This window comes from Coenobita brevimanus, chromosome 51 (genome assembly GCF_032717465.1).
Source record: "Coenobita brevimanus isolate Jiangsu-jjx chromosome 51, ASM3271746v2, whole genome shotgun sequence".
Taxonomy (NCBI): domain Eukaryota; kingdom Metazoa; phylum Arthropoda; class Malacostraca; order Decapoda; family Coenobitidae; genus Coenobita; species Coenobita brevimanus.
In genome coordinates, this window is record NC_137004.1 from 2,936,550 (window position 1) to 2,954,059 (window position 17,510).

Sequence of the window (17,510 nt, forward strand, 5' to 3'; positions counted from 1 at the left end):
TTGGTAATGTGGCCATTGCGATCTGGCAACTCTGTTTCCCCGTCACCAACACTGTCCAACAGTTACTGCCTAACTTCGATGGCGAGTAGATGCCTATTGCAATGGAAGCCACACGTGCTCATTTTTTGTGAATAAACATGGAATAAACTGCAATACCTTGCCACTAGACCACACGGGAATTTACAGTGTTGTGCAGTGTTAAGAAATTAGAATTTAGAGTGTAAGGGATTAACTGTGGAGTGCATATTGGCGGTTGAAACTGGCGTGGTGCAGTTAAGAACAATGTGCAGTGTAAAACAAGTATAACTCACAGTGCAAAGAACTAAGTGCAGCACAACGCTGGATTACTGTACGCGCTTCAAGAGCATTTTCACCGCTGCCAAAACCTTAGAAAAGCCGGCCACAAACAGCTGTAAGTACCCTGGCTGAGGTAGTCACTTCTAATTCCTCATTCTTTGGTTCCTTTTCATTTACTTCATGCTTTATGTCCATTATTGGTGTGAAGAGGGTCTTAAATAGGTTTAAATAGGTGCTATGCATGTCCGATAGGGAGTTATTTAGGTGGCTTTCAAAGTTAGGCTGGGTTAGGGTCCTTAAGTACCAGTCCAGGAGCTAGGGGCCCATTTTCCGGACGGGACCATTTCCGGACATGCCTTTGGCTCTATTACATCAGATAGTAGAGGGATTACTGTACTTCTACATCATATACACAGTACTGTACCAACAAAAAGTATAACACAAAAGACCTTTGGCTTGGTTACTAGCATGATCAAACTCTGGATGTTATACACGTTATCTCTGAACAACTGTTATTAAAGTATTAACATGAGATCATACAGCTCTGGTGCAGATTTTCTGTTTATCCATAAAACCTGTTACTAAGACTTATGCATTAGTCAATCATTTTACTTATTTTCCTCCAACAAACCTGAACAGATAAGTAATGGACAGAACAAAGACTATGAACTGTTAAAACATAGCAGTAAAATGACACCAAAATTTACCAAAATATTGACACTGGTTATATGCAAGCCTTCTGATTACATACTAAAATCAAATGATGAGTAACACAGCATGGATAACCAGAATTCTGCTGGACAGCAAATCAAGCAACTTTTTAAACTGTTCCACTATTTTGGCATGCTCCTCTAAAGTCTATATATACAAATAATTATTCACATTAACATACAGTAAAGAACACTGAAAACACATACTGTAGTTACTAGCTTATTTTGTTTGGTTTGCTTATAACACAGTGTATGTCAAAGTCTAGCTGGAACTAAGTCATTTAATTACTTCATACCAGTACTCTTAATTTCCTTCAGCAACTGTGGTTTATAAAGGGACAATTATTATCATAGAATTTTCACTGCTGTGTAAGAAATTCTTACAATATATGAGGTCTGTTCAGGAAGTATCTGACCTTAGGCTCTAAAAAAATAAATAGCTAACCTGTTGAGCTAGGACACTAATCCCCCTCCAAGTAGGCCGCTTCTGACATGACACAAGTATCCCAGCGCTCTTTCCACTGCCTGAAACATTTTTCAAAGTTGATTTTCAGTATCTCCTGCAGGTCTTTTGTCACATTCATCAAGATCTATTCTCTCGTTTCAGATCAGGAGCCCATTGGCGGAGTCTGAGCTTCGGGAATAAGCAGAAGTTGCATGGAGCCATGTCTGGTTAGTAGGGTGCCTGCCGGACCTGTGGGATGTTGTGCTTGGCCAAAAATTCCTGAATCAGTTGAGAAGAATGGGCAGGGGCATTGTCATGGTGCAGCTTCTAACTTGCAGCTTTCCAAAGGTCTGCTCTCTTCTGTCAAACTGCATCATGAAGATGACAAATAACATCAAGGTAGTACTATTTGTTGACAGTTTGACCTTCTGATGCGTAATCATGATGCACAACACCACGGTAGTCGAAAAAAAACCGTCAACATGCAAATGCATGTACTGAAAACTGTTAAAAAATGTTTCAGGAAGTGGAAGGAATGCTGGGCTGTGTGTGTCAAGTCAGAAGGGGCCTACTCTGAGGCGGAATAGTGTCCTAGTTCAACGGGCTAGCTATTCTTTTTTTTTTTAGAGCCTAAGGTTGGATACTTCTGGACAGACTTTATTCAGTGATTTTTCTTTGCTTTAATCAGAACCTCATTTGCAACAGCTATAACACTTGCATACTTGTAGCATTCTGAATGAGGTACACTAACCCTCCCTCAACAATACAATACTTGCCCTCACAGCACACACAGCTGCAAGCAATAGTTCCACAACATTTAACTAACTCCTTCACTCAAATCAGAGATTTTTCATTAAATTTTTGCTATTATCATATAATTCTCTTTAAATGGTGGTATAACTAGTAGTGAAGGAAGTAGAAATGAACTCCATTAATCCCTACTATAATATGTCTACCATAAATTGACTTAAGTCATCTGGAGGTAGCAAACACAAAAGGAGGCTGTATGTCACTTAGATTGAAGATGTTAACTTCCAACCACTGAAATAAGTTTCCACATCATGAGGATACTATATTACTTAATTACTAACATCCTCCTGAGTATTAAAAAATGTCCACTTAAATGGCTGAATGTCTATTTATGTAGGCATGGAAGTCTCCATATGTTCTCCCAATTCCTGTGACAGAGTTCTGTGATTCACAGAAACTTGTTTATTCTGAGTTTTAAAACTACAACATACCCAGTGCAGTACAGTACAATACATGGAAATACTATTCACTGAGGTATCCCCCTGTGACTGTAACGTAGTGCCAGGGGAGAGTGTAGTAAGACAGCATAGGGTGTTGGTTGGAAAGTTGAGTCTGAAAGTGAAGACAAGGAGGAAGGTGTGAGCTGAACCAAGGATTAGGTGGTGGAAGCTGAAGGAGCCAGACTTCAGTAGTAAATTTAGGGATGAGGTGAGCCAGGCTTTCGGAGGCAGGGAAGACGAGGGTGGATAGGCAGTTATCTCAGAAATGGTGAGGGAGAAAGCCAAGAAGGTACTTGGGATGACATCGGGACAGAGAAGGGAAGACAAGGAGACTTGGTGGTGGAATGAGGAAGTACAGGATAGCATAAATAGGAAGAAGCAGGCAAAGAAGAATATGAATAGACACAGGGATGAAGAAAGCATTCAGGAGTATAAGGAGATGGGGAACATAGCCAAGAAGGAGGTGCTAAGGCAAAAGAAAAGGCATACCAGAAGCTGTATGAGAAGTTGAATAGCAGAGAAGGGGAAAAAGACCCGTACCGATTAGCCAGGCAGACAGACAGAGCAGGGCGGGATGTGCAGCATGTTAGAATGATAAAGGATGCAGATGGCATAGTACTGTCAAGTGAGGAGAGTGTACTAAGAATGTGGAAGGAGTATTTCGACGAGTTGATGAATATAGAAAATATGAGAAAGGGAAGGTTGGAAGAGTTGGAGGTAATGAGTCAGGAAGTGCAAGAGATCAGCAGAGAGGAAGTAAGGAATGCCATGAAGAGGATGAAGGATGGCAAGGCAGTGGGCCCAGATGGTATACCAGTGGAAGCATGGAGGAGCTTAGGAGAAATATGGCTGTGACATGGTTTACCAGATTATTTAACAAAATCCTGGGGGGTGAAAGGATGCCGGAGGAATGGAGAAAAAGTATTCTAGTTCCGATTTTCAAGAACAAGGGTGATGTGCAGTGCTGCAGCAACTACAGAGGCATAAAGCTGATCAACCATGCAATGAAGATATGGAAAAGAGTGGTGGATGCTAGGCTGAGAAGAGAAGTGAGGATCTGCGAGGAGCAATTTGGTTTCATGCCAGGGAGAAGTACTTTAGATGCCATATTTGGTTTGAGAATGGTGATGGAGAAGTACAGAGAAGGCCAGAAGGAGTTGCATTGTGTGTTTATAGACTTGGAGAAGGCTTATGATAGGATACCGAGAGAGGAGTTGTGGTACTGTATGAGAAAGTCAGGAGTGGCAGTGACATACGTGAGGGTGGTGAAGGACATGTACGACGATAGTGTAACAGCAGTGAGATGTGCAGTAGGAATGACTGAGGGTTTCAAGGTGGCGGTGGGGTTGCATCAAGGATCGACTTTGAGCTCCTTCTTGTTTGCAATGGTGATGGACAGAATGACAGATGAGATTAGACAGGAGCCTCCATTGACAATGATATTTGCAGACAACATTGTGATATGTAGTGAGAGCCGGGAGGAAGCTGAGGCAGAGCTTGAGAGATGGAGATATGCACTGGAGAGAAGGGGAATGAAAGTAAGCAGAAGCAAGACTCAGTACATGTGTGTAAATGAGAGAGATGACAGGGGAACCATAAGGCTGCAAGGTGTAGAGGTGGCAAAGGTAGATGAATTCAAATACTTGGGGTCAACTGTATGAAGTAACGGAAAGTGTGGTAGAGAGGTAAAAAAGAGAGTGCAGGCGGGATGGAGTGGGTGGAGAAAGGTGACAGGAGTGATCTGTGACAGAAGGGTCTCTGCAGAAATGAAAGGGAAAGTTTATAAAACTGTAGTGAGGCCAGCCATGCTGTACGGAATGGAGACAGTACCACTGACAAAAAGACAGGAAGCACAGTTGGAGGTAGCAGAATTGAAGATGTTGCATTTTTCACAAGGAGTGACGAGGTTGGACAAAATTAGAAATGAACATATTAGAGTGACAGCGCACGTAAGTCAGTTTGGGGACAAAGCTAGAGAGGCGAGAGTGAGATGGTTTGGACATGTGCAGAGGAGGGATGAGTATGTCGGGAGGAGGATGCTGGAAATGGAGTTGCCAGGATGGAGAACGAGAGGAAGACCAAAGAGAAGGTTGATGGATGTAGCGAAGGAGGACATGCGGGTGGTAGGTGTAAGAGAAGATGATGCAGAAGACAGAGTAAGATGGAGACGGGTGATCCGCTGTGGCGACCCCTAAGGGGAGAGCCAAAAAGAGAAGAAGAAGAAGAAGATGTATCCCCCTGGCATATGTCACAATGAATTCTAAATATTGGAGTTCAGCAATACAGATATTGTACAGTATATGCTTCAGAACTGTAACAGAATCAGCTGTGTATAATCACTCATACCTACGGAAAAGTATCACTTTTAAGAAACTTCATGTAAATTTTAACATTAAAGAAACAGTAGATGCAACCTTACTACTGACAATAAGTAAGATGAAAAAGAGTTGTCATTTGCTATGACCACAGGCAGTAACAAGCAACTGTGTCTACATGTACTGATATTAGTACACACTCTACTCACACTATGCTCATAATGCAGTTCAGTAACACAGGACTGCATCCCTGTCAATGTTTTTGCCCATCCTTCCTCAAGAATACTGCACACAAAGTGTTATAAAATGTAGTCATTTGTATTTTACAATACCAAAAAAATCTAATCCCAAAAAATATTTTTTCACCTAGTTCAGTTGCCTCAAAATTTCCCTTTCCCAGCATTAAAGTGCTTGATTAAGTACAGGTAAACCATGCAGATGGACATGTGTACTCATCCATACTATATTTCTGGCAGTGGCTCAGTCACACTGGTGGTAGTCAATGGCAACCATCATTCACTCACATGATGTAGTGCTGCCAACTTCTCCCTTCACCGTTACCATTCGTTTTCTGTGTCTGTCCTCCTCTCATTCTATTTCTCCTGTCCTTCTTGTCACTTTTTATTACTCTTCTTTCCTCTTCTGATGGCTTTACATTGAGTGACAAACTTAATGGTTACAGGTAGGGCAGGAAATCATTTACAACACTGGGTGGTAACCATATAACCAACCCATACATGTTCCCTACATGTCAACAAGTGGGTTGGCAGAGGGTTAGCACCCCCTCCCTGTAAAACAACTAACTCAAAGACAAATGGTCATCCCTTACGGGGTTATGGCGTTTGACTTCAGACACATTAGACAAACAGACTCAAGCCAAGTGTGCACAAGAATAATGTGAGAAGGGAAAGGAATACCATGAGGCAACTTAACTACGATACCCATCTCAGTTCAATATGCACTGAAACCACCATTATCTAGCTGCTTTATCCCCCCTCTCTCCCCATTTTTTTACCAATGAATTTTCACCACAGCCATCACAGGTTTCTTGCTGGCTGAGCAATGCTAAATCCCACTTTGCCTACTTCTGTGAATAGGGGCCTGAGTCTTGGCTCCTGTTAGTTCCAGAACATTCATGGGTAGGAGACTGACCTATACCCCTAGAACATCTACATGACAGAAAAACCTCTGGCCATCAATTGGACCCAAACCATGGCATGCAGATCATGGTACATTCCAACCTGATCACTCTACCAACTATGTCACCAGGCCATACACTGACACATTACCAGTAAGAAGGATACAGCTGCAAAGTAATCCACTGTGCTTTTCATTATAAGGCCTGCAATGCTGTTACTGCATAATGGTAACAATATTAACCTTCAGTATGATGACAACTTATCCTGGATGCAGTACTTCCTCATTCAGATAAGGGAAACCACTGGACCTAAGATATTGTAAGTAATCTCATTAACCTCTTCAATAAAATGGCAACTCTGTTATTTAATCATGGCTACTGCCAAACAAAGTTATACTGTATCCTGCTTTAGAAAATTCACTTGGCCGGGAAGGGTTTACCAATAAAGTATAATGTAAATATTTTTCATATTACACTGCTGGTATTACCTAAAAATTATAATGCAATTACTGACAGCCACTTCAGCATCAAGCAGAATATCCAAAAACCTTAAAACATTGACCTTAATTTGGTGCCAGATCTAGAATGACCATAGACTGATGCATGAGATATGCATCATTTACAATCACTGTACTGTAACGTGAAATTAGTCAAAAATACTTAGTCAAAAATACATCAGTTAAAACTTAAGTACATATATATTGTACTGTATAAAAAGATGCCTAATTGGGCAGTTTTCAGTAACTCCTCCTTGTACATCAGTCAGAATTACAAATGTGAGATGATTTAGTCTAAATGCACACAAAAAAATATCTGGGCTGTCTGACTTTCCTCCATATCCATACAGCTCATTAGATTACAGCCAACCCAAATAGGCTAAAGAGACTGCACAGAAGGGAGTTGTTAATCTTGACTATACAGTTAAAACATCCACATACATGACTTATATAAATCTAGTCAAATGCTGGCAAAGCAAAATGTGTGAGAAAATTAAACTTGTACATGTAAAGTGCATTCACCTATTGGGCATGTTTCCACTCCATGGCTCACCTATAACACAACAAAATGATAGTCAGGTCTACAAAATCAGCATAGCATGAGTAGAATGCATGTACTAAGAAATGGGCCCTAAATGACCCAAACATGGCATTTTCAATCACTGAGTGACCTTGTTACCATAGCACAAGGCATGTGACTGAGTAAAAGATTACTGTGCACCTCCTACTCCCTCACTCTACCCTCCTTCCTACACCATGTTCATTTGGCATAACAGTCCATTGTAAGTATATTAGTACAATAATGGGTTATAATGTATTTATCAATATGTTGTTAGTACAACAATAGTGTTTATAATGTGTTTATCAATGTTATTAGCACAATAAGTGTTTATAATGTTTATCAATATGTTGTTAGTACAATAATGGTGTTCCTAATGTGTTTTTCAATGTTATTAGTACAATGACAGTGTTTATGATGTTTATCAGTGTGTTGTTAGTGCAATAATGATGTTTATTAAATTTTTTATCTATGTTAATAGTACAACAAAGGTGTTTATGTTTATCAATATGTTGTTAGAACAATAATGGTTTATACAGTAATGTGTTTATCAGTATGTTGTTCGGTTTCCTTATGAATGTACTGTACTTCTATGGTTAGCACTGTATAGGCTTAGGGAGTCCTTAGGGGGTGAAAATGGGGGAAGTTAGGACAAAATTCCTTTTTTTCTCATAAGATCCATTTTCTATAATGCAAAATTACCATAATACAGTCCACAGTGGGGACCAAAATGTTGCATTATAAGAAAATGTACTGTAACTAGTAATATTATTAATACTGTACACATTCTTTTCTACTGGGCTTTATAAAAGAATGGAAGATTAACCCCTTCTGTACCATGATGTTTTTACTGTGTTACTGCAATCTCCAGATGACTGTACAGAATTCAGCTTAGGAGAGACATTTCTGGCTGCAGGAATTAGAAATAACAGTAGACCCTCACTCTACCGTACTCCACTAAACACAACATGGGAGTTAACGAGCTTTTTGAGGGCCCTGGACAAACCGTCACACATATTGGATACCATCCAGTAAACGGGAAAAACCACATGGACTGATCACACAACTCTGGGCCCAATGGACTTTTTTTTGCATTTAAAGTATACTGTACTACCTGTTACATGGGGCTTAGGATGCAGGCTACCGGTTCACTCCCCACGCATGAGTTGACTCATTGCAGTAACCAATGCTGGCGTCTGTTTTTCCCACCCACTTGGGCCTACCTAGCCCTCTTTTCCTCATGACTGCTGCGTTGTTATACAAGGCTATAGTAATCCTGTGCTAGTCATGAAGCAGTGCTATGACAAGGGAGTGAAATTATGGGCCAAGTTAGTGTAAAATGGGTATAGTTTTCATCTTTAGTACTAGAAATATGCTATTTTACTCATTTTCCATTATGTGCTTGAAATCCCAATTCATTGGATGAGGGAGGGGGGACCATCACCCTAACCAGATTATTGGCTGTCGAATCGGGATTCACCCTAATTGATCCAGTACTGTACAGGTATAGAGAGGGCTACTGTAGTCTTTATTAACACCTTCACTACAAGAGGCCTACCCTAAACCAAATAAAATCATCTAGAGGTAGCAAAACAAAACCAAGACAAAACTTCACTGTACTGAAAGGGATATATGTAAATTCTAACTACTGTACATATATTGTATTCAAATTTTTCAAGAAGACCAACATATTATCAGTATTAACTTAACCTAGATTAAGTGGCAGAAAAAGTATGCCACACAATAAGTACAGTGGCTGCATAATTCACTTTTGATATATTAACTCAAAGCTGGACATGAATGAATAATTGCATTACACATACATCAAAATATTGCACTAACATTCTAAAAGATATCACAATACAAAATAACAATTACAGTATAATCTTACAGCTTCATTTACAATATTGCATACAATACAATGAAGATAACGGTATACTGGCAAAATTTAATGAGGATACCATAAATGTTGTGATACCATGGGAGACAGATAAGAGAAATATAGCAAAGATATGGAGTGCTGTAGTGTATTTTTTCTAACGTGATTGATCCCTAACTCTTTTAGCTCATTCTATGGAGTGCTGTAGTGTATTTTTCTCTAATCTGATAGATCCCTAACTCTTTCAGCTCATTTTATGGTCAAGTGTAGTCCGACTATACTGTACAGTTGATTTAACTAGCAACAGAAGATTCACTCCTACCCAGTTACTATACTCACTGCACTGCATGCTACCACAAGTCCATATTATAGTTGTGGGACTGGGCAGGTTCTCTCACATGAAAACAAAGACTTCATTTCTATTCTCCTACCTGCATGCCATCTCTCTCTCTCTCTTATAAGGAACATGTTCATAACCAAAAACTGAACAGTAAAGTCACACTATGTAAAGAGGACAGTATAGAAAAGAATACAGATGATCTATGATGATGAGAGAAATGTTTTTTACTGGGGGGGGGGGGGAAGCACGCCAATATCAAGGGAAATCTTTTTGTAACAGCTACTCCACCATATAGTATCAAGTTCTGAGAAAATTTGATTAAAATCTGTCATTAGTACCTGAAACTCTACAGTACTTAGGCCTCATTCACACCATCTGATAATACTGTTGCTATAGTAAATCCCCATGTTTTCTGAATTCCCAGGTTTCCCAACAGAGCACTGATCTGGATATATTACTCATGCTTTCATAAAATACAAGAAAGATTTTCTGAAAATAAAAATTTATCTGGATCAACTTGTTCCCTAGATACTGCATGACTGCACAAAAGTAGAGATGAACGTAAGTGATGTTTTTTGTCCCTACCCTTGTGATATTCTTCCTACTGTGACTGCCTTTGTGTGATGAGTACAAATTACTGTACTAAAACACATACACACTTCACTGTACTAGGCTATAGGGGATTTTTAGAGTAAAATAAAAATGAGAGACTGAATGAATCCCATTAAGATAAACAGCAGGAAAAAAACAGCTTGAGAACAGAATCAAAAGCACGCTAAAATAATTCTGATACTACAATGGCAGTACAGTGAAAATTAGGCAGTTGGATTTAGAGCAAAGAGTAAGGAGCTAGGCAAGTGAAACTTAGACAGCAAAAGTGGCCCTCATTCCATGGCACTGCCAGAGTGATTTTGCAATGGAAGGGGGAATGTGTAAGCCTTTTTGAAAAGTAAATAGAGGGTTATGTTCAGTTTGTGATCAGGAATGCATATTTTTTTCCCTTCATTAACACGAGTTAGGTACAGTATTTATCCATTTGTAACTGTCTTTAACCCTTTCTCTCTGACATTTGTGCTGGTGACTCAGTAATTCCTGAAAGGTAACCACTTCCCACAAAAAAATGAGAGTGCAATTCTGTTTTGGGGTTTTGTGCTAGCTAAATACACATCTTGCCATGGAGTTCCTCTGTCATCCCCTGAATATCCATGAAACATATATCCAAAATTTATACACATTGTAAGAAAAAACACTGCTTTGGGAAATCATGAAAATTATATATTTTTTTTTTCAGACACATGTAAAAACTCATACCAAAAGCTTGCCAGAAGTACAAATGATTAATTTATTATTCATATATGTGTACCACACATACACTGTTACAGCCATTTTGTTTCTCATTTTTGCCTATAATGAATATCTAATGGTACATTTACATACGCCATTCAACTGCTATTAGGCTCTAGCATTAACATACCATCTAGTAATCCAAGTGGGTATTATACACCCTGAAGCATGGGACTGCACACAAAGCTGTGTACCACACATACACTGTTACAGCCATTTTGTTTCTCATTTTTGCCTGTAATAAATATCTAATGGTATATTTACATATGCCATTCAACTGCTATTAGGCTCTAGCATTTACATACCTTCTAGTAATCCAAGTGGGTATTATACACCCTGAAGCATGGGACTGCACACAGAGCTGGTCAGAATGGCTACTGTGAAGCTTGCACGAAAGCAAAATAACAAACATAATGGTATGGACCCATTAACCTGCTGCTGGTCAAGACATACGTAGTTTGAAATGAGCAACACAGACATATTCTTGTATCTTATACAGGGCCCACTCATTGCCAGATGCTCATTTATGAAGTAATTAAGCTTCACTTTAGTACACAGATTATCATATCTCCAAGGGAAACAGATAACAGAGGATACATCAATAGCTTCAAGCACTGTAAACATACATTAATTTTTCCTAATTTACAACAAAATATTTCTGTATATGTTCAGAATTCTATACAATGGCTCTGATGTATATATGGAGAAAAATAAGAGTACAGTATATCCTAATGATGCCTAGATGGTGGGGATGCTTCAATGTTTACCATTCCAGGTCTGCCTGACACTACCAGTAATATATACAAACCTAAGCTTATATCTCAAACTCCTTCAATGATCATTGATTCAACTAATGGGATCCAACTGGATTTCCTTGGCCACAGACCATCATTGAGCAAGGTCTCAAAACCATATACAGTACGCCCTCGGTAACAAACTAATTGGCACCAAACCTTGATGTTAATGCTGATAGTTCACTATAGCCGAACACCATGCTGTTCAAAAATTTCCCAGACATCGTGGCTTTTACCTAACAAATATTGTTAAATACGGAGCATCATTCAGCCGCACAGTCGTACCCAATAATGTACAGATAGGTCTAAATGACTTTTTGTCTAAGTAAATGCTCTAATTATGGCTCCTGTCATGACGGTGGTCACCCAGATACTGATGTGGCATTCTGCAGAATGCAGGTGTGTGTGCGTGTGCATGTGTGTGTGTGTGTGTTTACCTATTTGTAGTATACAGGAAATGAGCAAAGCTCGTATTGTCCTGTCTCCATATCTACTTTTATCCAGTCTAGTTTTAAACATATGGTTGCTTTTTGCTTTCACCACCTCCTTGTCTAAGTCACTCCAAGTACTTATACTTCTGTATCGAAAAGTGAACCTTTTAAGATCATTAAGGCATCTGCTTTTTCTCAATTTAAATGCATGACCTCGAACTATCCAGTACAAAAAGATTCTCCATCAACTTTTCCAGACCTCTTACATTTCTAAATATCGTAATCAAATCTCCTCTTTCCCTTCTCTCACGCAGTGTTGGTAACTTCAGTTTTTCCAATCTCTCCTCATAAGTCAGTTCCCTTAAGCATGGTATCATCCTTGTAGCCATATGTTGTACCTTCTCCAGTTTATCACCATGCTTTTTCATATGAGGTGACCATATCCCAGTTGAATATTCTAGTCTTGGTCTTATCATGGACATTGTCAACTCCCTCAGAATTTCCACATCACATAATTAAAAACCACTCTCATGTTGGTTAGTAATTCATATGTGCCTCCAACAATTCTGTCTATATGCTTTTCTGGTGACAGGTCATCTTGTATAATCTCTTCTCTTCTTTTCCTAATTATCTCACTGCCCATTTATATATCCAATTTGGTCTTTTTTTTTTTTCACTCACTCCCATTTGTAACACATGACATTTCGTTGGCACTGAACTCCATTTTCCAAGTCTGGCTCCAGTTGTGGAGTTTGTTCATGTCTTCTTGCAGCTCCTTCAAACTATCAATATACAGTATTTAATATGTTTCATGATTTTAGCATCATTTGTGAACATACTCATGTAAATATTCAAACCTTCTGGCAAATCATTTATATATAATCAGAAACATTATTGGAGCCAAGTAAGAGCCTTGGGACACTCCCCTAGTCACATCTTTCCATTTTGTAACCTTGTCTCTTATGATTTTTTTTCTTTTTTTTTTTTTCACGAAAGAAGAAGCCAAAGGCAACGGGCCTGCAAACTGCTCCCTCCAAGCAAAAACAAAAACAAGATAACTGAGAGCCAAATTCAAGAACCATTCATTTCGAGATGCCTAGACACACTGCATTTGAAAGACTGGAGATCGCAGGCAATAAGAAAAACGGACAGAGGGAGACATTTCCAGGGTTGACCTGTTGCATACATGAAGGACTGGGAGTAGTGGTTAACTCTTGCATTAAAGAGTTGGACAGAGAAGGAAGGAAAGTTTGTTGCTAGATCGGGTGCTACATGACCTCCGTAGTGGTGGAGGGATGCAAGCATACAGTTCAGAGGAACAGTGACCATTGAAGTAGTGACAGGAAAGTGATAAAGAAGCAAGAGTGTGGTGAAGACAGAGGTTGAAGGGAGCCAGTAACAGGAGGAGAGTTAATGAGACAAAAAGCCTTTGACTCCACCCTGCTGAGAAGAGCAGTGTGTGGGGAGCCTTCCCATATGAGAGTTGTAATCTACACAGGCGAATAAAACCCAAGTACTGTATAAAGTCAACAACTGTGCAGGGGTAAAGAAGGTATGGAGTCGGCTTACACACCTAATCTCTTGGAAGCAGATTTTACAAGAGAGGTAATATGTTCTTTCCAAGATAAATCCCGAGAGAATGAAACCCTAAGTACAGTATGTTTAAAGATGATATAGGATTGAGCTAGATATCATCAAAAATTAGAGAGTACTCCTGTGGAAGATTTTGTCGGGTTGGTAGATGTAAGAACTGAGTTTTTGATGCATTAAAAACAACAAGGTTATTTTTACCCCAGTCAGAGATATGAGCCAAGTCAGACATTAGGTGTGCCATAGTTTCATCCCATGTTTGCTGAAGTAACTGCTGAGATGGACGCTGCAGGAAGCGAATGGCAAGTGAAGGATGGAGTCATCACTGTGGACAGAGTTAGATGTACAGCTTGGAAGTTCATAGATGAAAAAAATGAAGAGAGTTGGTGATAGGACAAAGCCCTGACGAACACCACCAGTGATAGCTCTAGGAGAAGAACGGTGGCTGTCAACAGCAGCAGCTATAGAATGACCAGAAAGGAAGCTAGAGATGAAGGCACAAATAGAAGGCTAGAAACCATAAGAGGGTAGTTTGGAAATTAAAGACTCGATCAAATGCCTTTGAGATGTCAAGTGCAATGGCAAAGCTTTCGCCAAAGTCCCAAAAGGAGGATGACCAGGAGTCTGAAAGGTAGGAGAGAAGATCAACAATGAAGCGTCTCTGGTGGGACCCATATTGATGATTAGAAAGAAGGTTGTGATATGACAGATGCTTTAAATTTGTTTTGTTAGCATCAGATTCAAAAACTTTTGAAATACAGGATTTTAAAGCAATTGGGCAATAGTTAGAGGGCTAGGGATGGTCATCTTTCTTTGGGACAGGTTGAATGTGAGCAGGCTTCCAGCAAGAAGGAAAGATGCAAGTTGACAGACAAAGGCAAGAGAGTTACCTAAGCCGGGTGTAAGCACAGAAGCACAGTTCTTGAGGACAGCAGGAGGGACCCCATCAGGTCCATATTCCTTGTTAGTATTGAGGCCAGTGATGGCAGAAAGTACATCAAATGAAGAAATTTTAATGTCAGCCATGAGGAAGTCAGAGAGGTGAAGAGATGGAGGGATAGCACCAGCATTGTCTAAGGTGCAAGTGGAGGAGAAAGTCTGAGCTAAGAGTTCTGCTTTATCTGTAGAAGTAGCTACAGAGACATCTGAGTGGAAAAGAGGAGGGAAGGATAATGAGGCAAAGTTGTTAGAAAGTCTTTTTTTGGCAAGGTGCCAGAAGTAGGAAAGGTGCTGGGAGGAATGAAAAAAGTGTTTAAATGTCGTTCGCTGAGAATGGATGTAAAGAGAAGGCTGTACGAGGGTGTTGTGGTACTGACTGCATTATATGGGGCTGAAACATGGAATATGGGTGTAGCAGAGAGGAAAAGTTTGAATGTAATGGAGATGAGGTGTCTGAGGAGTATGTGTGGAGTGACGCGTATGGATTGGGTGCGAAATGATGAAGTGCGAAGGAGAACTGGAGTTGTTCGGGAGATGGCTGGTAGAGTTGAGCAGAGGGTGTTGCGATGGTTTGGGCATATGGAGAGAATGGATAATGAGCGATTGGTGAAAAAGATAACTAGATCTGATGTGAGAGGTGTAAGGCTGAGAGGAAGACCACGAATAGGATGGATGGACAGTGTGAAGAGAGCGCTGGATGCGAGAGGGATGTCTGTTGAGCAAGGAAGAGTGGCTGTGCGTGACAGAAATAAATGGAGAGAAATTGTGAATAAATAAGTGATGACGCAGCCCTGAGGGGATATTCTCCCGCATTTGGTCTGATCAGCTAGTCAGGTCAGGTGCGGGTAAGGGGATGGGTCTGTTATGATGTGGCAGGGGTAAACCAGTTCTGCTGTCGAGCCCTGCTGCGGATGTCACTGATTGCATTGCGCAGTTGACCCTTGTGCGGTGTGGTGCGGTGAGGATCTGTCCGTTCTCCCCTTTGGGGCTAAGATGTGAATGAATGTGTTTGAATGGATGAGTAAATGGAGAGTGTGTCGTCCTGTCTCGGCTACCTCCCTTTCCTTGGGGGAAGCAGCCTACTGTAGGTATATAGATAGATAGATAGCCAGAAAGAATGGAAGAAATCATGTTGGAGAGTTCAAAGCATTTAGTCCAGATAAAATTATTTTTGGGCAGAGCGAAGAACAGACTTAGCACGATTCCAGACAGAAACTTAAAGAAGGTGAGATTCAGGGGTGGGTTGTCTCCGATACCTTTTGTAGGCTTTCTCTCTTGTGGACAGCATTAGAACAAGCATGATTAAACCAAGTTTTTTTTTCAGTTGTCAGTGGATATGAGAAAGGAATGTATGCTTCCATGCTCATGAGAATAACCTCTGTAATGCGCATGGCACACTCGGATGGCCCTCAGCCATGGAAGCAATAATCATTCCAGGGAAAATCAAAGAAGTACTGCCTCAGGGCCTCCCAGTCAGCAGCTCCAAAATGCTGCAACTGACGTTTCTTTGGAGGGTCCACAGGCCGTACTGGAGCAATAGGACAGGTTAAGGTGATAAGGTGACTGTTCTCATCTGCCTTCTTAACAGATGATATTCCATCCACTTTAAAAGTTTTCCATGCACTCCTCCAAAGGTCTTCAACTTCCCCAACCATCTCTTATAGGACACCCTGTCAAATGCTTCCCTGAGGTGTAGGTAGACACAATCTGCCCACCCATCTCTCTATTGTATGACACCTATCGTCCTGATTATATTTGTAACACACGATCTTCCTTCCCTAAAACCAAATTGTTTTGGTGTTATCTCTTCATTTTCATCTAAATACCTAATCCATCTTTTTCTGATAATTTTCTCACAAATTTTGCAAACAACACTAGGAAGTGATAAAGGTCTATAGCTGAGTGGATCTTCCCTATCTCCTCCCTTGAAGATTGGCACAATATCTGCTCTTTTCCAGTCTTTAGGTACCTGCTCATTTTCCAGACAGCTCTTTAAGATGACATAAACAGGCCACACCAACTGATCAGCACATTCTTTCAGGATCCATCCAGCCACGTTATCCAGTCCCTTTGCTTTCCTCGCATCCAAGTCCCGCATCATCTGTAGCATTTCATTTTTGTCAACTGAAATTTCTGCCATTCTCGTCATCCTGGTTTCCATTTCAGGTTCATTAAATTCCCCTTCCTGTACATAAACTGACTGCAACTTGTTGTTCATTATTTTGCCCAAATCTTCTCTCATAAGTGTCACCTCCATCTCTAAGTCATGCTATACTGTCCTTAACTTTCATTTTACCATTTACATTCATTCATCATCTAATCCAGTGTTGCCCCACAAGAAACAAAGGAGACCAGGGCTAGGTAAGTTGGTCCTGACATTTAAGATGAGAGTGACCAGCCTCACTTCCCTCCAGTGGCATTACGTGAGCAATAAACCCCAACCTCCCCTTGGACATAAATCTGCACTGGTTCAGTCCGACTGGAGCACCTCAATTACCCATTATACCACCAGGCGCCATAATTTGGTTATATGGTTACCACCCAGCATAGGATATCTTTCCTGGGGTACAGGAAACCATTTGGCTTGTTACTCAGTGTAGAGCCACCCATAGACAGATGGGAGGGAAAAGATTGAAGGAAAGAATGACAAGAGGATGGAAGGAAGAAGGGAAAGGGAAAAACGTATAGAATAACTCAGGTTCTTTTTTAAAGTTAATTACAATATTTTCTGCACCTATTGTTTAACCATTCTTTCTTGTTTTCTATTGCTGTGGAGAATTTTGGAAAATATTTACTAAATCCTGTTTGGTATACTTCCTTCAGAAACTCATACTTCGTACTGACATTTTTGACCGTATCCATTTCACTTGAGCCAACATTTTGAAAATTGTTCCTTAGGGAAGCAGAATCTGCTTTTTCATAATTACATCTATTTTCTCATTTTTTTTTCATCTCTTTCACCTTCCCTTACTCCCTGCACTT